The 23439-nt window shown below is 42.1% G+C and overlaps 1 protein-coding gene across 3 annotated transcripts in view; it reads left to right on the top strand.

The window, feature by feature from the left end:
• Positions 1 to 23439, top strand: part of LOC147708865 (muscarinic acetylcholine receptor M3-like) — an 880867-nt gene that overhangs the window by 569542 nt on the left and 287886 nt on the right. Inside the window, exon 4 of one of the 3 annotated variants that reach the window (XM_086927480.1) lies at positions 15537 to 15662. The exons of the other annotated variants lie outside the window; for them this stretch is intronic. The gene's annotated coding sequence lies outside the window, so the exon portion shown is untranslated. The remainder of the gene's footprint in view (positions 1 to 15536; positions 15663 to 23439) is intronic. 3 annotated transcript variants of the gene reach the window in all.

Genomic DNA, 23439 nt, shown 5'->3' with positions numbered 1-23439 from the left:
GGGTCAGTTTTTAGTTTTTGGGTAAAGGGGTATTTTTAGGGTTCAGGGTCAGTTTTTAGTTTTTGGGTAAAGGGGTATTTTTAGGGTTCAGGGTCAGTTTTGGGTTTTTGGGTAAAGGGGTATTTTTAGGGTTCAGGGTCAACAAATAAGATTTAAAAAAATTATTTTTATTATTTTCATTTATTATTTAATTATTATAATTAAATTTAAGTCGTTTTAAGTATATTTCAGTAATTAAAATTTAATATTAATTTAATTTAACACTGTTTTTAATAAAGTCGATATTTTTTACATCTATATTTTTGTTAACGATATTTTTAACTCGATATTTTTGTACTTACCTGTTTGTAGATACAAACTCGATATTTTGACTGTCGATATTTTGTCCACGATATTTTGGCAAGTCGATATTTTGTCAGTCGATATTATTTCAGTGATCCGCTCCAGATATACGAGAAATCGTAAATCTGGAGATGCGTCTGAATGCTACGGCACCATAGAGGTGGCGTAGCGAGGCGCAACGAGGAGAAATGTTTTAATTTCTCCTCGTTTTTTCCTCTTTTAATGCGTGCTGCATTCTACAGCATGCATTGAAAGAGGAAAATGTCTGTAGTGATTGTTTTTATGCAGGAAGGTGCCCCTTTCTGCACAAAAACAATCTCCCCACCACGCAGGCATCCTTGCACCATGGTGCAAGGGTGCCTGCGACGGCGCATGGATGCACTTTGTGCGCCAGCGCTGGGGGGAGCACAGAGATGCAACATATTCTTGTAAATACGTCGCATCCCTGTGTTTCGGAAGTGCTGGAACGTGGCTCACTCAAAGGGCTTGCGGCGCCACGCTGCAGCACTTCCTTGTAGATCTGCCCCTTGATGTGCAGAACTGGTGTTCAGAGCTGCAGAAAAAGTTCCTACTGCACTTACATCAGTTTGCTGGCTTTTCCTGTTTTGAGAACACTTAAAGAACTATTTTTTTCTCCTTAATTGCCGTGTTTGGGGCCTCTCCTCCCCTTCCTACATTTCGCTGTCTTGGTTCTACTTTGCACAAAAATAATGCCTGCGGGTGACAGTTTACAAATAAATAAATATTATTTAATTTAGTCTGTGCCCAGGCAAAACACAGATGAACTATGGTACACCTAAATAATGAATACCTTCAGCTGTGACTATCAGCAAAGGAACAACCCATTCAGACTTAGGCTAGGCTGACGGCCACTCAGAAATAATTACAGAGGTACAGAGGCATGAGAAAATCGAAAGGCATAGTTGTGTCCAGACCCAGCTGTGAGCAAACTGGATGAAACTGGAGCGATTAGATGGATCAACAAGTTAGGGACCCACATGTCTTGCTCGGGACGAACCTCAAGGAGTCTGGTAACGTTGGTATCCACCAAAATTGTCTTAAGTATATGGGCAATTAAGACACAGAGTAATTGACATTTGGCGTGTGGGATTAAATTGACGAGTGTAGACATGGGGAAAAAAATATAATGATCCTGAACGTCTAAATGCACGTAAGCAGTTTTTCTAGTTACATGGAAACTATAGTGGAGTTCAAGGAGGGTGTGGCTTAGATAGGTGCACTGTACCCTAAAGATCTGTTTATTGTAACTTGGGATTTTAATCACAAACTGCTTTCTGAGATTTTCGAGGAAAAATATAAGGACTGTTTAGCTGCTTTTAATATACAACGTGTCCGTTCCGCACCTAAAGAGGCCTTAGGGAGAGATGTAACTTTTTTTAAATTTTTTAAAATGTTCTAAAACCTTTATTGGTAACTTGCACAATGCAGCAATATGGGTATTGCTATTAGCGATTCGGTATAAGCGGATTCGCTGTTACTGATTCGGTAATAGCGGGATCGCTATTTGATTTAGTGATTTTTACTGAATCACTAAAATATAGCGATTTTATGGATGCATTTGTTTTTGCGATTCCGTAATAGCGATTTCTTAATAATCGCTATTAAGGAATCGTAAAAATTATTTTTGATGCCTGTGCTCCTAAATGACATATTAGAAACACAGATCCAGATGGACCCCACATACATTATCCTGGGCCTCCCTAAAGATGTTGATATCCCCAGATATAAACTCCTATTGAGCAATCTGGGAATAATAGTTGTAAAAAGATACATCACCAACTACTGGGGTGGGGAAGACCGCCCCACTATGGTTGAATAGCGTGACAGTATGGACTTGAAAATGGGTCAGAGAAAACAACATACACAGCCAGAAGGCGTCCCAAAATGTTCCGGAAAATCGGGCAGCCGTGGTTAAGATATCACAATTTAGAGATGGTAGGGGCTGAGATGGATAATGTGCATCCCAACACGCAGGACTCATAAATTGTGGGTGGATTACCTCATTTCCTAAGTAGGTGTGCAGCATGCCCTAATAGTGAATTACAGCCATTTTAGTTTTTCACTATTGCAAGGCTACCTGTTCTCCATAGGCCAGAATGTGCAGTTAGATTATTACATTTTATAATCCTAACGGAGTCAGGGAACATGGTAGAAATTCGAATTTAGTATGCCTAAACTCAGAATGATAAAAGACATCTTTTAGTGAAGTTGGTTTTAACATTCTGTGTTTGAAAATACCACTTTTAGAAAGTAGGTATTTTCTTGTCTAACTATCCAGGCCTGGCTCTGCTAGGTTGTGTATTCCTTGTCTGGAGTTTGAGTGACAGGGCTGGGGGATTCTAAGAGACAGGATGAGTCAGCCCAGTGGTGAATAGAGAGATCTGCATCTAGATCGGAGGGAGGAGTTGCACCTGGGACCTGAATAGGGCTGTGCCTTCCCTCCACAATGCTAGCTCCACCTCCTGGGAAGCGCCTGATGTCTCTGCCCTGCACTGTGGAAGGAGAGAAGGAATCATGTCAACAAAGTGCTCCAGGGCTGTGCCTTTCCTCCACAATGCTGGCTCCACCTCCTGTGGGGCGTCCGATGTTTCTGCCCTGCACTGTGAAAGGAAGTAAACAGAGTGCTCCATAACTGGTTTGGACTAGACAAAGACCCCTCTGCCCTCAGAGGACAAAGGATTTTGGGGTTAAAATATTGGGACCCTGATCCCAAGAAATTAGATCACTTTTGGACTACAAGAAGAAACCTTTGCTGAGGAGAGGAACCTGAAGAAACTGAGGAGAGACTATCCCTAAGCTGAAGAGATGCTTGAGGTATTGGCCTGCAGTAGTTGCCTAACTGCCAAAGGAAGAAGAATGGAACTTTGTGTGCTTTATTTCAACTTGTGAAGGATCTCCAAGGGCTTGGAAAAGAGCTTGCCCCCTGACCGAAGTCTCAGGACCAGTAGACTTCACCAGCCTTTGTGGATTGCTGCTGGGAACGCTGTTTCAGTGACTACAGAAGCAGGGAGCTGTGACCGACACTCACGACCGGCCCGGTGTCCTGCAGGCACCGCATCGAAAAACAACCGCATCGAACAACGCAAGCTCTGAGCTCATCGACTCCATCCTGGTACCATCTCTGAGCCGTTGCCTGCACCGTGACTTGTGGGCACCGCGACGTGCAACACCTCGCTACACCAAATCGAAATGGTCTGACCGACACGATCACTGTTGCTGACTTCGAGTCCTGTGAACGCATCAGGGTTTTTGCACCCCTCGACTCATACCACTGTCTGGACTGATCGACGCCAGCTCCCGCAATCCGCCTCTGTCGCCGCATCGCACACTGCAAGCACCGTATAGAGGCACCGTCTCGCCCTGCAACGTACGCCTCGGACCCACCGACTCCGTCAACGGGCCGTTGCCTGTACTGCATCGAGGGACAACGCGTCCTGCAACTCTTTCTTTGCTGCACCCCGACAAATGATTCAAGTAAAAGTACTGTGATTGAGTCTGTCGACACTTGAGTAGGCCCGTACTGACGCAGTCTGCTGGATTTGTTAGACTTTGTGTTATTTCAGAAACGCTGTAGCCGGACAGGGCTACCGACTCGCACAGAACCTTGGATTTAAGCATTTTTAACAAGATCTCTTGATTTCTAATAGTATTGTGGATTATTTTTGTGGTTTATGGTCTTGTGGTAAATCTATATAAAAGATACTTATTTTGATAAATATACCACCTGTGTGGCGTCCTTTTGTAGTGTTGTCACTGGATCACTGTATGTGTTCACAAATGCTATACACACTGCCTCTGCGATAGGCCTGTCTGCTCGTGCCAAGCTACCAAGTGGGTGAGCAGGGGTTATTTTAAGAGTGTACCTCCTTACCCTGACTAGAGGACAGGGTCCCATTTTGTCACAAGTACCCACTTGTGCCAACTAGAGACCCCCAAATCTAAATGGGAGATATTGCAAAGCAAGCTAAATTGGGCGCCTTGGAGTTAGAGGGGATGGATACCTGTTGTAGGGAACTACAAATAGAATAAGCAGATGGTACTAATTCAATAGGGGTGTGCAAGGTTGAGATGAAAAGAATAGCAAAGCAGATTTCCAGGGAGGAGGACGTTTTATATGTGGGGAAGAAACAATCAGTCTCCCACTTGAGAAGTTCGTGGATGGAATGTGAGACTTTTCCTTAACTAGAGAGACTCCCCAACAGCAAGATGCGTAGGAGCCTCCTAACGATTAGATGCAGGTTAAATCATGTTCTGATATCTGAAAGAGGCAGTACTCTGCTAAATGAAGGAAGAACTTGTATGTGTGGCCTTAATACGAAGGGAGATTTCATCCACACCTTAGTGGATTGCTTGTGGTTTTTGGCACACCAGAAGTCCTTTTTAAAACCTATTTTTATAAAATATTACGTCATGTGGGCAAGCAATTAAATTATTGGTTGAAATTAGATTTTTGGTGTGGCGTGTGCCATGGGCTGATTTTTATTATCTGTTGATACATTTTTGCAGTTAAATTGAGAAATTACTATTTTGCTCGATTGTTAAGGATTATTTTAATGAATGTTGGATGAATTGAGTTTTAAATGTATTTATATCGTGTTTTAGATTGAGTATTTCTGTATTGCACTTTATCATGTGTTAAGAATTCTAGTTTAACACCATCGGTGCGGTGCAGATTTACCCTCTGCGCTGACCATCATTATTTCCCATTGTTCATGACGAGCTCAGCTCGGCTCAGCTCAGCTCAGCTCAGCTCGTCATGAGTGTACGAGAGGTGTACCTCATGACGAGCTGAGCTCGTCATGAGCATCGAAGGGGTTTACAGACTAAGGTCTAAACAATCATATGTTTGAACTGAACTGAACAAGTTAGGGACCCACATGACTTGCTCATAAGGCTTTATTTTCATGCCAAACAAGTGATGTTACAAGGTCAAATGACTGGGGATCTGGGAATGATGTGAAGATCCCCAAAAGCTATAACCATAAACAATATGGCCGATGTACTATCACTTACCCTCAGTCAAATTTCTGCATATCCCCATGATATTTGTGATGTATGGGAAGATATATAGCCTTGTGGCTACAGCTGCTGACTCTGAAATTGGGCGGCAGTCACGTTCAAATCCTAGCTTTGCCCAGCGTCCTGTGTTTGTGGGCAAATCAATTAATCACCCTGTGACTAAAATATCTAAAGCGCTCTAATGTCCTTGGGTCAGGTTTGCGCTATATAAAACTGTAAAGAAGAGAAAAAATAAATAAGAAATGCATTTGTTCTGAGGTGGGTGGATGATTGTGCCAAGTAGGCATTTCCATAGAAATGTGATTCCCTATGTTAAGGCCACATGTAGTGTAGAATGTATGCAACGCTGTGCTCATGCATCTGTACAGAAGTGCACAGCTTGTGGTGGCACCCAGGTGTTTTCAATGGGGCCAACTATTAAGGTAATATTGTTTGTGGTTTATGGCATAAATGTGATGCAAGATGGAATTGCCTACAACTTGTAATGCTCTGTCCATATTCTTCCAAATACATTCTCTGGCCGTATTGCCTTTTGCCTCGTTGCCCTTTACTACTTTAAAATGTGTTGTTTTCCCTTTGCAAAAGCCATGTACTTTGCAGAGGGCTGGGTTTGCGAAAAACAATATTAATAATGCTTCCGTCTCTAAGAAATAGGGCATTTATAAGTATTGTTCTCTTGCATTGTACGGGAGCTTATTGCCAAATTATGTGGAACGGGCGTCTGCACTTCCTGACAGATAATTGTCCAGGATCAAATAGTTTTCTCATTAATTACCTATTGCGTTATTCATAATAGAGCACCAGTCTAATCTTGTGAACTTTCTACAGGCTTTCATTGTGCAACTTCATGAAAGGCACATTGTAATAAAGATTTACAAAATAAGTTGAAGAGTTCACTAAGAAAAAAAAATAAACATCAAAACAATGTCCCGTTTTAACAATGTCTGTTCATCAGGGATTATTTCTGTTTTTGTAGGAACATATATACCTTAACTCTTTAATACTGTTTAATCTCCCCTTATGCTTCAAAATGTATTCCTTTTGGACTAAAATAATTTATATCATCCTCATAGCTCTCAAACTTAAGAGCAAATGTTGCTCAGTTTCGTTCAGCTAATTTGCATTTCGAAATCAGATCTCGCCTCAATTTAGTTACCATCAGTGAAATATTTTAATTATTTTCTAGCTTTTTATCCAGCACGCAGGTACCCTAACATTTGTGAAGAAGTCAGCTATCCCCCCTGAAATTGTGTTTTGTTCTACTGATTAAATAGTTAAAGTCCAAAGGCGTACTTTGTTTATCACAAGACTTAATCTTCCTGTCATAAATAAATGGGTTTATTTACCATGTGACCTGAAACAGGTGGAAATGTTTGTTGTGTATGGCTTCTAATTGTGGATGCTAATAGGGCGAGGGAAATGGCACTGTGGATACATCCTTTCAATAAACCCTTACGTGCTACTTTTGCACCCAAAAGTATCCACTGGACATGTATCAATGGCTCTTTTTTTTTGTTTTGTCCTCATATCACCAGTGTTTGCAAAGTCAAGCCTGATACCCGACCTGTAACACCTCAGGCAATTTGCAATTAAACATCTAGCCCTGCGATCCAGTCCATCCAGTTACCTGGTTACTAGTTCCTCTCAGGTGTAATCAACTAAGTTAAGTTCTTACTATTCCACTCAAGCTCAAATAATCATCTCAGATCTTACTGCGAGGACCACCCTCGATTCCTGTATCCATTTTGCAGGTAGTTTTAACCACCTGGAGCCAATCAAGACCACAAGTCGGAATGGGGTCTGTCCATCTCTTGCGGATCTCTCCCCTGGCAAGGAGAATCAAATAAAATAGTAGATCCCGCCTATTTGCCGATAGGGACGGAGTAGGCTGGTCTTCCAGCCCTATCAGTACCAGTGTTAAGCTCATTTTTATATTGGCCTGCAAAATGTCATTGATTACTTTTTCGGCCATGTGCCAATACTCCTGTAATTGGGGGCATTACAAAAACATGTGTAGATTGTTGGCACTTAGCATACTGCATCTATAGCATCTTGGAGTTGGAGCTGATATACATTTTGCAAGTTTCTGGGGGGTAAAGCCTGTTAACTGTAAAGAAGTGATTTATTTTCAGGTTGGCTGGTTTAACCACCTTATAAAATAGTTTTAATGAAAGTTGCCAAATTCTCTGCAGCTCTGTCAACTGAATTGCCCCTTCCCAGATCACATATGGAGGTTTTAGCTTCTTATTTTCAGAGAGCAACAGAGTCCAATACCAATCAGCGACTTCCTTACTTCTAGGGGCCTTTTTCTGTAATTTTATTTCAAATTCCCATACTCCACCAATCTCCCTTCTATTAGCACCCACCCAAGGTAGCAACTGCAGGTATTTGAATCCTGAGAGGGAATCACCCGTTTTTGCCAACAAACCTTCCCATGGCACCACTTCCTGCATCATCAGGAGATTTCCCACATTTCAATTCCCGCCCTCCTTAATGGGATACTTAACCAATCTTGAAGGCACTCTGGCGTACCCAGTGAATCTCAGATTGTTGAGAAGTCTGACAGATAGCCCATTCCAAGTCTCTCCCCTACCCCTAACCATAGAGTAAGTGCTGCCTTCAGCGTCTTCAGTCTAACTTTTTTTTAAAATGTTCTTGCCCCAAACTTGTAGAGAAAGCCTTTAGAGTCCCACTCTTTTACCATTTGCTCCAACAGCCCACCCCATACCAAGGGCCCCGGTTTGCGCCTTTCTCCAACTTACTCCTCAATTTCTTCCAGGCGAGCCTAGCTCCCCTAGATGCTCAGACAAAACTAACCAATTTCCCCTGTAATATATCAATCATACCTTTGGTAAATGTTAGAGGGATACAATTAAAAAGATTTCTCAGCTTCAGTATTAACACCATTTTAATTAAATGTTGTTAGATCTGGGGGTCTCTAGTTGGCAATGGTATTCACCTTTGTCCAAATAGGGACCCTTGCTTCTAAGTCAGGATAAGGAGATTACATTCCTTAATAACCCCTGCTCACCCCCTTGGTAGCTTGGCACAACCAGACAGGCTTATCTCAGAGGCAGTGTGTTAAGCATTTGTGAATATACACAGTAATACAGTGAAAACATTAAAGATGGACACAACACAGGTTTAAAAAAAATAAGTATTCTTTATATAGACTTAAACACAAGACCACAAACGACAAAAAGCCACAATACTACATTTAAGATTGCTTTAAAGATGATCAAAGTTACTTAGTTCAAGTTGATGATAAATGCGACACAGTTCTCAACAAAGTACCTGGATGCTTAACGCAAAGTAAACAAAACACTCGTAAAAGGGGAGATGCGTCAGTTCCATGCCTCAATGCTTGCGCAGAGTAGGGGATGAGTCGGTATCCTTACCTACCAGTGCGGAGGTGATGCATAGATTTTCGACCTGCTGGCCCGTTGCGGTGCGCAAGATGGCACCTTGATGCGGTGCGATGACCTGGTTGCGATGCGAGAAGATGGCGCCCTTGATGCAGCGATGCGATGACAATGCGGTAACGCCCTGGCAGCCTTGCGATGACTCTTGTCCTTTGGAGCTGCGACAGGCCCTGCGACACGCTTCTCCGGTGATGCGATGGCGACTCTCACAATAGCGTCACGCTTCTCCGGTGATGCGACAGCAGGCAGCTTCGATGAACACACGCTTCCAGGGAGATGCAGCAAATCCTCGCTTCTCCGGCGATGAGATGATTCCAACTGCGGCGGCAACACGCTTCTTCTCGATGCATCGCAGTTCCAGCTCCCAGCAGCACGCAAGTGTCGGGAGTCAGATCTCCCAGCAAGGAAATTCAATGGGGAGCTGGAGGTGAAGTATTTTGTCCCTGAGACTTCAGCAGGAGGCAAGCACCGTTCAAGCCCTTGGAGAATATTCTGTAGATGAAAGTCCTTGCAAAGTTCCTTCTCCTTTACCTTGGCAATGAATCAACCACTGCAGGCCAACCCAGCAAACAGCACACTGACGGAGGGGCAGTACAACTCCTGAAGCTTTCTTGGTTCTTCTCCTTGGCAGAAACGTTTCTTGTTCCAGAAGTGATCTAATTTCTTGGGATCTGGGTCCCAATATTTATACCCCAAAATATTTTGTTCTCTGAAGGCAGAGAGGCCTCTGCCTAGTCCAAACCAGTTCCTGAGCACTTTGTTTACATGACTCTCTTCTTCCTTTCACTGTGCAGGGCAGAGACATCAGCTGCCCCACAGGAGGTGGAGCCAGCACAGGAGAGGGAAGATACAGTTCTGGAGCACTCTATTGACATGATCCCTTCTATGCTTTCACAGTGCAGGGCAGTGACATCAGACAAGCGACAGGAGGTGGAGCCAGCATTGTAGAGGGAAGTCCCAGCCCTATTCAGGTCCCAGGTGCAACTCCTCCCTCCCATCTAGATGCAGATCTCTCTATTCACCACCGGGCTGCCCCAGCCTGTCTCTTGGAATCCCCCAGCCCTGTCACTCACAAACCCAGACAAGGAATACACAACCTAGCAGAGGTAGGCCTGGACAGTTAGGCAAGAAAATACCTTCTTTCTAAAAGTGGTATTTTCAAACACAGAATATTAAAACCAACTTTACTAAAAGATGTATTTTATTATTCTGAGTTCAGGCATACTAAATTCAAATTTCTACTATGTTCCCCGAGTCAGTTAGGATTATAAGAATGTAATATTCTAACTGCCCATTCTGACCGATGGAGAACAGGTAGCCTTCAATAGTGAAAAACATAAATGGCTGTAATTCACTATTAGGACATGCTACACACATCAGAGCATGTCCTACCTTTTACTTACAATGCACCCTGCACTTGGGCCTACCATAGGGGTGTCTAACTTGAAGCAAAGAGAAGGTTTGGGGACTGGCTAGTGGGTGCACTTGGCCAAGTCGACATGGCAGTGCTAGACTGCACACAGGGCTTGCAATGGCAGGCCTGAAACACACTTTACAAGCTTCTTCTGTGGGTGGCACAACCAGTGCTGTAAGCCCACCAGCAGCATTTGTTTTACAAGTCCTGGGCACACATGGTGCACTGTACTAGGGCTGACAGATCAATCAAATAACCCAATCATGGGATAACCAATCAATACATCCATTTAGCATAGGAAGCACTTGCACTGTGGCACTGATTAGCAGTGGCAGTGCCCAAAGCATAAAACCAGCAAAAACATATCGAAACAGAGGAGGCAATCCGTCAAAATGGAAGGGAGACTCACGCCAATGATGCCAGGTCTAACAAATGTACTCTCCCATACAATGACAAGGGGAAATTCTTCCACCTGGCAAGTGATTTGTCAATTTATTTTGCTATCCTCTCCAAATTGAACTGAGGAATTCCCTCTAATGAGTTAATGATGTTGATTCCTAGACATCTAATCTCTCTCTGAACATCACCCCTCCAATCTGGAACATTCCACCACAGTATCCCGTTTTTTGCGTTGATGACCAAATAACTGGATAGTGCCCCAAACTTTTTAGCTAAAACTTCCACCCTGGGAATTGTTAAAACCGGATCTGCCGTAAAGATTACAAGATCATCCGCATATAACACAATTTCCTTTTTAAATGCCCCTGCATTGAATGCAATTACCTGATCATACCGACGCAGTATCTGGGCGAATGTTCTATATAAATATCGAACAGTAATGGCGAGATGGGGCACCCCTTCCATGTACCCCTAAAAATCGGGAAACTCTTACTGAGAGAACCATTGAGAAGAATCCTAGCTGTTGTACGATCATATAAAGCTTTTAGTGTTATACAGCATGGCCCATACCCCATACCCCATAACGTCCAATACTTCCCATAAATAGCCCTAACAAACACGGTTGAAAGTCTTGGCGCCATCCAAAGTGACTACTGCCAAGGAAACCGACCTTGATATGGCGAGATCTATGCTACCAATTAATTGCTGGGTCAATTCGTGGATCTGCCTCCCAGGAATAAATCCTTTTTGATCATCATGGATAAGTTGGGGAGCAAGTTTAGCCATCCACCCCACTAGAATGCCGACAAAGATCTTTTATTCCGCAATCAACAGGGAGATCGGTCGGTATGACTCTGCTTTCCCGGGGTCTTTGTGTGGTTTTAAGATCAAGACCATGGATGCTTCTTTCCATGATTCTGGAACCTGTATCTCCCCCATATAGACCATGTTAAACAGGTTCTCCCAAACTGGGAGGACTTTCTCTATTAATAATTTATAAACTTCTGTGGGGATGGTATCCAAGCCAGCAGCCTTCCCATTCTTAGTTCTCCTAATTGTCCCCCCTGATCTCTTCTTGGGTAATTGGAGCTTGCATTGTCTGCTACCCTTCACAAGTCAATACAGGGAGACCAATTGCCCTCATCCCATCTTTAAGCAGTAGGGGTTCGGGAATAGTGTCTTCCTGATAAAGCTGCGAGGAGAGTGTGACTACGTGATTCAGCATTCCTTCCCAATTGTTGAAAACCTCCCCTGAGGGCTCCCTCAGCTCATTAATCTCATTTCTGGTTATTTTGACCCTGGTCTTCCAGGCAAAAAGCGCCCCTGCTTTCTCTCCATATTCAAATTCCCTCACGTTTGCTGCCTGCCACCTTGCCTTACACTTTGACTCCAGCCTGATCGTATAATTCAATTCGGCTTCTTCTAATCTTCTTACCACCCCCTCCCTTTTTTTCTCCCTCACTTATAAATTGCAAAGCTGCCTCAAGGTTACCCACTTCTATTTCCATACTTACTAATTCAGCCATCTCTTCTCTACATTTAGTACATCAGAGACTATTCCAACCCCTGTATACACGCTTTACCAGCATCCCACACTATTCCAGGGGAGGCACTGTCTTTGTTGATCATAAAGTATTCTGATGGCGCCTTTGTCAAGGCAAGCACCACCTCCTCATCTAGGAGAAGGGCGCATTTTATTGTCCACCTCCTACTGGGCTGCAGTTCAGGGGTCTGTAATGTAATAATAACTGCTGAATGATCTGAAATGTGGGCTGGATGGTGTATAATCTCTTTTAATATTGGACGTTAAACATCTTTCAACCAGAAAATAGTCCAGTCTAGAAAAGTGGCAACATTGCTTACTGTGGTAGGTTCTCTCCTTTCCTCTCAGATGCCTCCAAGCATGATCCTGCATCAAGCTTTTCAAAGGATGTCTCGATCTAGGCACCAGGGCACTAACCCTCCGTGTAGATCGGCCCAGTACAGGATCGAACAGGATATTAAAGTCCCCCCCCACAATCACTGGGGCTGATATATCAACTAATCTCAGTTCCAATGCTATAATGTACTGTGGGTCATCCTCATTAGGTCCATAGAAACCGACACATATAAATTCACTTTCTGCCAATTTCATACCCGCGAAGACCCATCTGCCGGAGCTATCTGTTCTTGAGAACTTAAGCTCAATCCCACTGCCTCTTCTAATTAAAATTGCGACACCCTTGCAGCATTGAGCTTGATCGGAGACTGCAAAATTCTGAACCCAACCACACCTGCCAAACAGATCCTTATTCTCACTTGCTAGCAAATGTGTCTCCTGTAAAACCATGATTTGTGCCTGACATTTTTCCAGATACCTCAGCACTAACCTCTGGGTTTTTACCTAAGACTATTCACATTCAATGTGAGTATATCAATGTTGGCCATCATACTTCTTCTCAAATTCCTTCTCCTGCTTTATCACTGGCTCAATAAAGCTCTCCTGACCGAATGATTCTGAGGACCTCCCCCCTGAACCTACCCTGTATCAATGGTTATTTAAAATGAAAACAATCTTAAACTTCTGATATCCATGCCCCTTTTCGTAGATGGGATCAGCCAGTGACACTGAGGTCATCAGTCGTATACCCTTTCTTTATTTTTTCGCGGAACCTTCTGAGTGAACTATAAGTCTTCAGATAATCCATGTTTACAGGGAAGTTAGCTAGCTTCACTCCCAAGCTTAGTGGGTAAAAGTGAAACCTAGCCACCCTCTCCAGGACAAACATAATTCTTAGTTTTTGGATTCTTGTAAATTTTTGCATCTGTTGCGGGAAGAATGACTTCAATAGTCATGCGATTACCACCATTGTAAAAATGCACCTCCATACCACTCTCAAATATAACGTTTTCATTGGAGGACTCTTTTCTGCCAGATGTTACCTTCCTCTGCTATAACTGATTCAAGACTAGTTCCACATTAACATTTTGGTGGGTCTGACACGTTTAAAACATCCAAGAACTAGTACTCACCTTGTCCATGGACACCATAAAACCTCATAGAATAAAATGCTTGGATTGAGACCCTGATGTTTGTTTGAGCACATCTCCATTCCTAGTTTGGTAGCAGATTGTTGTAAATAAGATGGTGATAGATGGCAGGATATTTCTATTTGATTACATGTAGATTTATTCCAAGACACAGCTGAGTACACACCTCGCCAGCTGACCAGACCATCAACTGACGCAGGTAGAACACTCTGGTACAGGTTAGAACACTCACAGGTATTCTGGGAAGCTGAGAAGGTGAAGACACTAAGGAAGGGCTAATGACTACTGTCAGCCATATTACAAGAAGAATCAATATACAACATAGATATATCGGAAGGGAGTTAGTGAGTATCCACAGTTGACAGTATCCCACCCAACATCTGTCCTGGACAGAAATACAGCAAAAATACAGAGGGAAGGAAAAATAAAATTGAAAATCACACAAACAGAAAGGAAAACTATGCAGTTTATTAAAGTTGTGCTTTCCTCACCCACATAAACAATGCATTCACCAATGACTTTGTGGTCCACAATGTCATGCACGAGTTAGTCTCTATGTTCAGCTATTAATTATCAACTAGCACAACAAATCGACAGACTGCCTCCTCTTGGTAATTTCCTCATCTGAGGGAATAAGAGTGTAAGTTAGTTGGACCACAATGTCCCTCATGACCATTCAAGTTGCAACAGTTCATAATGACTTACTAGTGCAAGAGTCCCTTACAAGTATGCAACTTATGTAGATGATAACATTTATAAGCTGTCCAAGATCCACATCTTTGGGCACAGTGTCATATTATGAAACTGGCCTGTTGTAGCATGTATCTGGAAAGAAAGCACTGTTAGGAGCAACAGTTCTCATTGGTCTTAAAACCTCATACAAGAGCAGTGTTTAATGCTAGACAAGACTCTTGGGAAATCCACAGTTTATTACCAATACTTATAGTGTTTTGGAACCCATTGTCTTAAACCTTCATTTCAAAACCTGGTTATTCTCTGCTCTGAGGTTAAAGTTCTGAGACACCAGGCCTTGTGATTGACTGGAAACTATTCTGCTATTTTAATTGAGTTTCTGGAGACCCAAATGAGGAAGTGGAATGGCACGTAGTGGTTTGCGTTTGCCATCTCCTGTGACATCACTGGTTCTCTTGGATCTCTGCAGACCTGAGCCAGATGAGGGAAAGCAGAAATAATCTAACTTTGTTATCCACTATACCTTCTTGTTAGCCCCAGGGCTGTACAAACCTATGACTGACACCTAATTTCTCGCAAATCCGTTATAACCACAGCGCTGCCTTTCTCATCTCGCATTGAGAGGAAGGGGTCAGCTCTAAGCTTGGAGGGTAAGAAAAACCCAGAGGGAGGTGGGAATATGTGAGAGGAAGCCAAGTTCTTATTTTAAATATTAAGTTAAGGATGCTGCTGAAGGTGGTAGTGAATGGTCACCGGATTACTGTGTCAGATAGTGTTGTTGAGGGTGGTGTGGGAGGTTGGCAGGATTACATTTTTTTGGTAATACTTGGGCGAGGAGAGGGAAAGGTGTTGTCTGGGGCAAAGGTGATGAGAACCATCAGTTGAGTAGTTTTTATTCATCACTGCATTGACAGACTATGAGCCTGTGAGGAACATCAAATATACCAACTGCCAAATATAATATATCAGCTATCATGCTTCAGAAGAGCATCCTTGACCCATGTATTGATTTGTAAAAAGATCAGATGTACCAATCTTTTTGCTACAGAAAAGGTGTATAAAAATAATCCATAAGCAGAGATATGTATTCCTGTCCGCAGTTTAAACAATGAGTTGATGACACTCTAGATTTGTTTGTTGCACTCTAGGTCATCCCACGTTTTACTCATGATGGCATTTACGATGGTCATTTTCAGGTGTACCTGCGCTTCAATCATCTTGTGGAAATGTATTCTGGTCTGATTGATTTTTGCTCTCCAGTGGTACTATGTTGTATTGCTTTGTTGCTATGCAGCTTCCCCCTATCCGTCTCCACTACAAAGGTATGATCAAGCAGTTTTGCAATTTAGTGTAGGACAAGCAAATGCTCAGTAGCAACTCGACAGGTGGGTGGTTGGTATGTATGTGATGAATCTGTTTTATTGTGTATTAGAACATTGGAATGTTTTGAGCTCCATTGAAGAGAATGGAGTGCTCCCTGCTTCTATGGGCCAGTAAAGGCCCGCAGAGAAACATTCCAATGTTTTACATAGGCCTCTCGGAGCTCAAGGGGATTTAAATCCCCTCGAGCTTGGAGAAGCCTTTTTTTTTATTTGTTAGAACATTCTGCCCTATTGGCAGAATGTTCTAATAGCCTTATAGCCCTTTGTAGCAGGGCTATACCGGCTATTAAAGTCCTGCTTCCTAGTTAAAGAGCTTTTCTTCGGTTCGGGCCTTTAATGCGGGAGTGGGCCTTTTATAGCCGGTATAGCCCGCTACGACAGGCTATAAGGCTATATTAATTGATTGGTTGAACCAGGGCTTTAAGTGGGCTCGGTCCTGCTGGTGCTCAGCACTGGCAGTTCGAAAAAGCAGATACTGAGACGGGTCCCTATCAGGCTCTCCTTTATTGCCCTTACCTTCAGGGTGGAAAATAAATCTTACCTCTGCAACCGTACCATCCTTTACAGCCTTTGATGTAGCTTCAAAGAGACTGGTTATAGATCTTTCAGTCTCATCATTTCAAAGTAGAATCATTTTAAATATTATATAAATGAAGACATAGTCTATTTATCTTATGCAACTAACAACCATTGGCAAAGCCAATAGTCCTGGCTTGTTGTATGTGTAATGTTACTTGTGGTATTATATATCTCGATGCCGTTATAGAAGCAGCAAAATACCAGACATGTGGAACACTATGCTAAGCATAGATGTCTAGCTTAGGTGTTTTAAGCCACACCCTTAATTACATCGACCACACCCCTTTCAGAGACCCCCCTGTTTTTTCATCTCACTTAAAGCCCTGGGGCGAACATTACTGTGATGGTATGCTACCAGAATATAGAGGCCTGAATGTCATCTGACAAAAATATTACCTCATTGGTGTTAATAATATAAAATGTATGCCCAATGAAGAATATGTTTGTAAATGAGATCTAGGGAACTGTTTTGTCAATATTTTCGCAAATAACCATTGTAACCAATGTTGATTTGGGTGTTTTTTCAAAATATGTATTAAAATGAAATTACAGTGTAACACCGTGCCCTTAACTTATTACATATGTAACAAGTCGTGGCCACATAGACATGTTCTCCAGAATTGAATATTGAATTAGCCAAATGTCAAGCAGAGGAATGAAAAAGGGAATTTTGCTTGAGGATTCGGAAGATTAGAGCGGGCAGCCAGCCACAGGGAGATTGTGAAGATGGCTTGACAAAACTAGTAAAGATAGCACGACAGAGGTCCTAAAGATAGCATCACAGATGTTGTAAAGATGTGCGAAAAATAAGTGGTTCTACTTGAAAGAAGCTTTACAAGGGCATATAACAAACCACGGTATTATCTAAAGTTCTAGAAAATATTAATAGACAATTACGATGAGCCATGAATTCAACATCCAGTCAAAAAGACGAAGAATGTGGGATTGTTGATTCGTTTTTGTATTTGTGTAGAATTATGTTCTTGAAGTTTAAACTTGTACTTACTTTTGTATCGAAAATACAATCTTACCTTGTTCGATGCCAGTCTGAATAGTTTTTATCTTTCCAGGGAAAGTCCCGCAATATTTAAACATGTAGATACTTACTACCAACTACACACCACGTTTTATTACACATATGAAGGGAAATACGCCACGCAAATGTTAAATGAGTAAAGAGTACAGCTCTCAAAATCCAGTTAAAGCCCCAATAAATTATATGATAGCTACCTGAAAGTTACGGAAGAAGTAGCACGTTTGTATTTTTCTCATGAAACCTATCCTAGGTGCACATTATTGTGTTTCAAATTCACTATACACGAATTTCCATAAATACTGGGGCTTTCTTAAATGTTATCTTTAAAAGTGGACTGACCCTTGTTAACTTGGTAAAATACATCTAATGATTCTTGGATTTCCAGAGGTATATTGCAAGTTTAATGGGTAATTGTTGGAACTGACACGCTCTGGTTATCTGAGGCGAGGCTCTAGCCAGGCAGAACCTATGAGTCCCGTCAGGGGTGGGTGTTTACACTCACTTTGTAATCTGTGCCTACCCTTGGGTAGCTTAGCACTGAGCAGTCAGGCTTATCACAGAGGCAACGTGTAAAGCATTGGCACAGTAATCTCACACAACAAATATACTGAGCGTCACAAAAGAGACTTCACAGATGATGTATGGAAATAAAGTTTGTATTCAGCACACACATTAACTAACACAACATGAACATCATTTATTTCTGGGCATAAATCACATTTGGATATATCCCTAGTAGTACTAAGCCCAACAGTGTCAAGTCAAGTCAAAAGATCTTTATTCGGAGTAAAAAACATCCATAAAAGTACAGACAAAAAACACAATACATTTTTAAAAACATTCAATCAATTCAATTCAATAGTTACAATTGGAGAGTTATCCGAGAACAAACGAGCAAAATCAAAATCCATTTACAATATCCCAGCTATACAACATATGTCCCTTCATAGTAGTAAATCATTAAGTTTTTATAAAAGAAGAGAATATCTTACAATATTATTTAAAAACGCTGTTTAAAAGCACTATTAAAACACGATATTAAAACCATTATTAAACCATTGTAAAAAAGGGTATCAAAATTGAAAGTGCAGTGTGCAATAGTTTATACATCAATGTTAAGGGTGATTCTCGATCTGACAGCAGCTTTGAGAAAACAACTCATCCTAAAAATGACTCCGTCTGATCCCAATACCAGAAAGGACCGGAGTGCCAATTTAAAATTAGTTAATCCGTTTTTCTTACAATAGGGCATAAGAAAATGTGCAGTGAATTTTTTATAGAAACCACAAAAGAACAAGAAATGCATAAGACTTTGCTTCATGTCAGGGTTACAGGGGCAATTTAAGGTTTCGAGATGTTTATTATATCCCATCGGGAAGTTCAATAAATTGACTATACTCCCGTCTCGGAAACGAAACAGTAAACCCCTTACCCATCTACCAAGATGCAAACGCAAATATCTGTACGGTGGGCCAGGTTTTTTGACGTGTGGTTCAGAATAAGCCAAATATTTTACAACCGTGCATTTAATCAGGTTCTTTCTATCACGCTCTTCTCTATATAGGTCATACAATGCCCTTAAAATGATGGTCTTATGGGAGCGGTTTATTAGGTTTGGTGATGTGAACAGAGAAGCCAAACCCACACTTGCAAGGCACTCTTTTACTGCTTTCAGCCATGGTATATAATGTCCCCTGTCACACTTTAGACAATCCAAAATAATTTCACGGGTCAATGTAGCAGCCGTGTTGTTCCAGATCTTTATCCAGAATAGTGCTGGTCTGGATCTCACAAAGTCCTCTATGTAAGGGATATTTAATTCGTTATGGCATACATAGTTTGGAGAACAGATAACCCCCCCCAATACCTTACGACAAAATCTATTCTCTTCTATTTGAATAGGGGAGCAGTTGGTATAACCCCAAACCTCAGCGCCGTAAGTGCCGGTTGGCATACATTGGGTTTGGTATATCTTGACCAGGGGAGTTATTACATCAGCTTGGTTGGGCTGTCTCAAGGAGGTTACACAGTTAATAGCCTTGCCCAACTTGTTCCTGGCATAAGAAACATGTGCATGCCACGTACCACTATTTGAGAATAGCAGCCCTAAATAGGGAAAAGTGCTGGTGCTTTTTAAAACATTTGACCCTGAAATGATCTGGGGGATTTTGTGATTTTTTGGACCACAGCTCATGATTAATGATTTTTTAAAATTAGTTGTTAGGCCTAAATCGGCCATAAAAAGGACAAAACCTGAGATTAAAATACGGAGTGCCTTGGGAGTGCGGCCCATCAGGACCGCATCATCCGCATAAAGAAGTGTGGGTATAGGGACTCCATTAATGTAAGGCACATCACTAGTTAAGGTGCTCAGAGTGCTGCTTAGCTTATTGATATACAAAATAAACAGGAGAGGGGCCAGCACACACCCTTGTCTGACCCCCCTACCAATGCTAATATCATCAGAAACTTCACCCATTTGATTCACACGTACACAAGCTTTAAGATCACGATGTAAAAAAGCTAAAAAATGTACCAGATGGTCATCTAAACCATATTCAAGAAGGGTAGACCAAAGCCGGGAACGGTTAACAAAATCAAAAGCCGAGCTCAGATCCATAAAACCAAAATATAAAGGGGATTTCTTTGCGATATTATATTTTGCCATGATCAGGTTCAGGTTCAGGCATTGTTCCACCGTTCCGACACTGCTACGGAACCCGAACTGGCTCGGATGTAGGATGTTATTCTCATCAGTCCATGTTCCTATCCTTTTAAATAAGATCCGTCCCAAAACTTTTAAAGTATTATCTATTAAAGAAATTGGGCGGTAACACCCAGGGTCCAGCCTGTCGCCCTTTTTAAAAATAGGAACAATAATACTACGTGACCATGTGTCCGGGATCTCCCCTTCAGTTAAATTGTTAAAAACATTGCACAGCAATGGGGCCCAAAAATCTGGCTCACATTTTAGCTGGTCTATAGAGAGCCCATCAGATCCGGGCGCTTTATTCCCGGTGCTTTCCAAAATGGCATCAAATACCTCAGATGTAGAAATAGACATTGGGTGTGGAGGGGGTAACAGTAAAGGAAGATTGTCTGGTGTTGCATAGATTTTACCAAAATGAGCAACCCAGGTGGGACCAGTAATATTGCAATTGATTTCGGTCAGGATCGAACCGATAGATCTTATTTCCTTTACCTCCTTCCAGAACCCAGTGGTATCTTTTAGGTCGGCAGATCGTGCCAGGGAATCCCAGTGGGTTTTCAGTAAATCATTTGATCTGGTGCGTAAAGCACGCTTGTACTCTGCTCTGAGCAACCTTACCCGCGGTATATCCCTCGGTTCAGCTTTTAAGGCAGCTCTAAGCATCCTGTTTGCTTTTGAGCATGGGGCATCAAACCATCTAGGCGATTCCTCAGCCTTACTAGAGGCTGGTCGGGAAATTTCGCCTTTAATTGTGGTGCAGAGTTCAGAGAACGCTTTAACCACGTTGATCCCATGGTCCTCTGTGCTTAGACAATCTTTGATCAAACTTGGATGTTTTTTACATACTCCTGCCAGGATTCCCTTATTGTCTACTCCCTTCCAGATTACCCTTAACTTATCTGTCGAAACTTCCAGACCCATTGCGCCTATTTCACGTCTTGGACATTTACCCTTCGGCAATGATAAATGAATGGCAATTGGATAGTGATCACTGTGAATTTCACACACTACTTCTGCCCTTATTAATGCATTTGCAATGGCATGTGAAACGAAAACATAATCAATTGTTGTACCACCCCCATGTCCAATAAAAGTGGGGAATGGGGATGCATAATCTTCCATACCTACATGTTCCATGCAATTAACAAGTTCACTAGTAGCAAGAAGATCTAACAGTTCTTTTCCTCTTTTACATGGGGGATTTCTTGGATGTACATGTGCATTAAAATCCCCCCCTAAACAAATGCCATCAAATTTCCCGTGTACCTGTCCATCCATGATTTCATTAATAAAATCAAATAAGAGAATAAAATTTCGGTTAGGTTGGGACAAAAAATCATTGTTATAGAAGTTGATTAAACACAGTTTTATCCGCTCGGTATACGAGAGTGCCATGAAACTAGGACAATTTGTCTGTAGTTCGTCGATTTTAGTTCCAGCACAAATTTTTATCCAAATGGACAATCCACCACTAGGACGACCAACCAAGGGGACCGGGACAATCCTGTTATGGCAGCTATACCCCTCAAACAATAGATCCTCCACACACCAAGTTTCTTGAAACATCAATATGTCATAACAATTGACACAGTCCCTCCATGAAAGAATTCCCAACTTGGACTTCAGGCCCGCAATGTTCCAACTGAGGATGCTTAGGTTATTACCTTTATTGTTCCTCGGACAGGGACCCTGGTTAATACTTGAGGCGGATTTAGATGTGACATGTCCCTGTTGAACACATAATGGACTAGATGGAGAAATCTCCTGTGTTAATGGGGCCGCCTCTCGAGATGGTTCCTTTAACTGAACTGCCTCAGGGCACACGGGAAGTAGTTTGGTGTTTTCGGTGGGCAGTCAGTCCAGTGTGTCAAGGTCCTGGAAGATTCCAAACCTATTCTGCAATGGGAAAACTGTTGGGGGTTGCATCATCTTGTGTGGAGGACGGTAGAAATATTTTAATGGTAGTGGGGTTACCACAGTAGATGGGCCGTGTCGACCAGGATTATAGTTCAACAGGAATTTTGCAGTGCCCGGGTTTCTAAAGTTGATTACAATACAGTCCCCATTGATGTTTTTGTAAAGGGGACCAACCCAGGTTACACGCCGTGTGGTTATGATTTCTTTTGAAATATCATACCCCACTCCCTTGTGCTTCGTTAACCAGTCTATACACTTATTGTGGAGTTGAACCCATGATTCTCCTTGACCTTCCTTAAGCGGTGGGATGCCAGCCAGAACTAGGACATAAGGACAGGCCTCAGGTGGAAGATGTAGGGCCGGGCCTTGATGTTTATTAGGTCTATTGTCCTCATGCGTGATCTTTTTGTCGTGCTGGCTGGGGTTAACAGGACCCTTCTGTACTAGTGTGGTCTGTTTCGCTGTAATACCCTTTTTTGTAGAATTAATAGATACTCCGCTTGTATCATTAGTGGAGACAGAAGGTTTGGATGAAATGTCATTCCCATGTATATGGTTACATGGTAGTAAGGGAGTGTTGGTTTGACGATCAGGCAGATTACTGCCAGTTGTACCCTTATTTTTAGTCACCTTAGGTGTAACAGACTGTGTTGGGTTAGAAGTGGCTTGTTGTTCCACTGTCCTGATATTACCGTGGTCACCAGTGGTGGTGACACGAGTAGTGGATTCAAGGTCTTTTAGTAGACGTTCTACTCTCATTTTGTCCAAGTTCGCTATGCCTTTTCTCTTTGCATCCTCGTTTTTAATTAAATTCTCCAATTTATCAAGTCTTTTAAAAATATTATTAAATTGTTTGATCATTTGACCTTCCAAATTTTTAAAAATTGACTCTGCAATAGTCTCGATAAGGTTCCCCTCTGACTTAGCATAATGACTAGGTTTGTCATTTCCGTGGGGGGACTCAGTCTGGGTGGAGATAGATATATAATTTGACCCCTCGTTATTTATAACGACCACATCACCCAGATGCGGTTGATCCTGTATAGGTGCTATGTGTTGGACCAACTTCTGTCTCTTCCCCTTATTCCACATGCTTTGTGGAGTTGGTTGGTTGACAGTCCTTAGTGGCTGCTTCCGTTTATTGTGGGTTATTTTAGCAGGGCCCCTCTTTCTCTTTGCTGCAACTTTACCAGATACCTTGTTAGCAGCTTCGATAGATGTTGTTTCTGGGGCATGGCCAAGAGTCACTTCTGGTGCTATGTACGTGACGGTGTCCTCATCGTCTAAGACAATTGGTACTTCAACAATGGGATGTGAGGATTTTACGACAATTATTTCAGGATTTATATGGGTATGGGTATTGCCATTGAGACTGCTCATGGCATGTGGTAGATTTGTACTCAATGGACCCATAGAAAATCTCCTTTCAGTCTCAACAATCTCGTTGAATGCAGTGTCTATCAATGCCTCAAACG

Source organism: Lissotriton vulgaris, chromosome 6, assembly GCF_964263255.1.
Source record: "Lissotriton vulgaris chromosome 6, aLisVul1.2, whole genome shotgun sequence".
Classification (NCBI taxonomy): domain Eukaryota; kingdom Metazoa; phylum Chordata; class Amphibia; order Caudata; family Salamandridae; genus Lissotriton; species Lissotriton vulgaris.
This window is presented reverse-complemented; position numbering and strand designations above follow the sequence as displayed.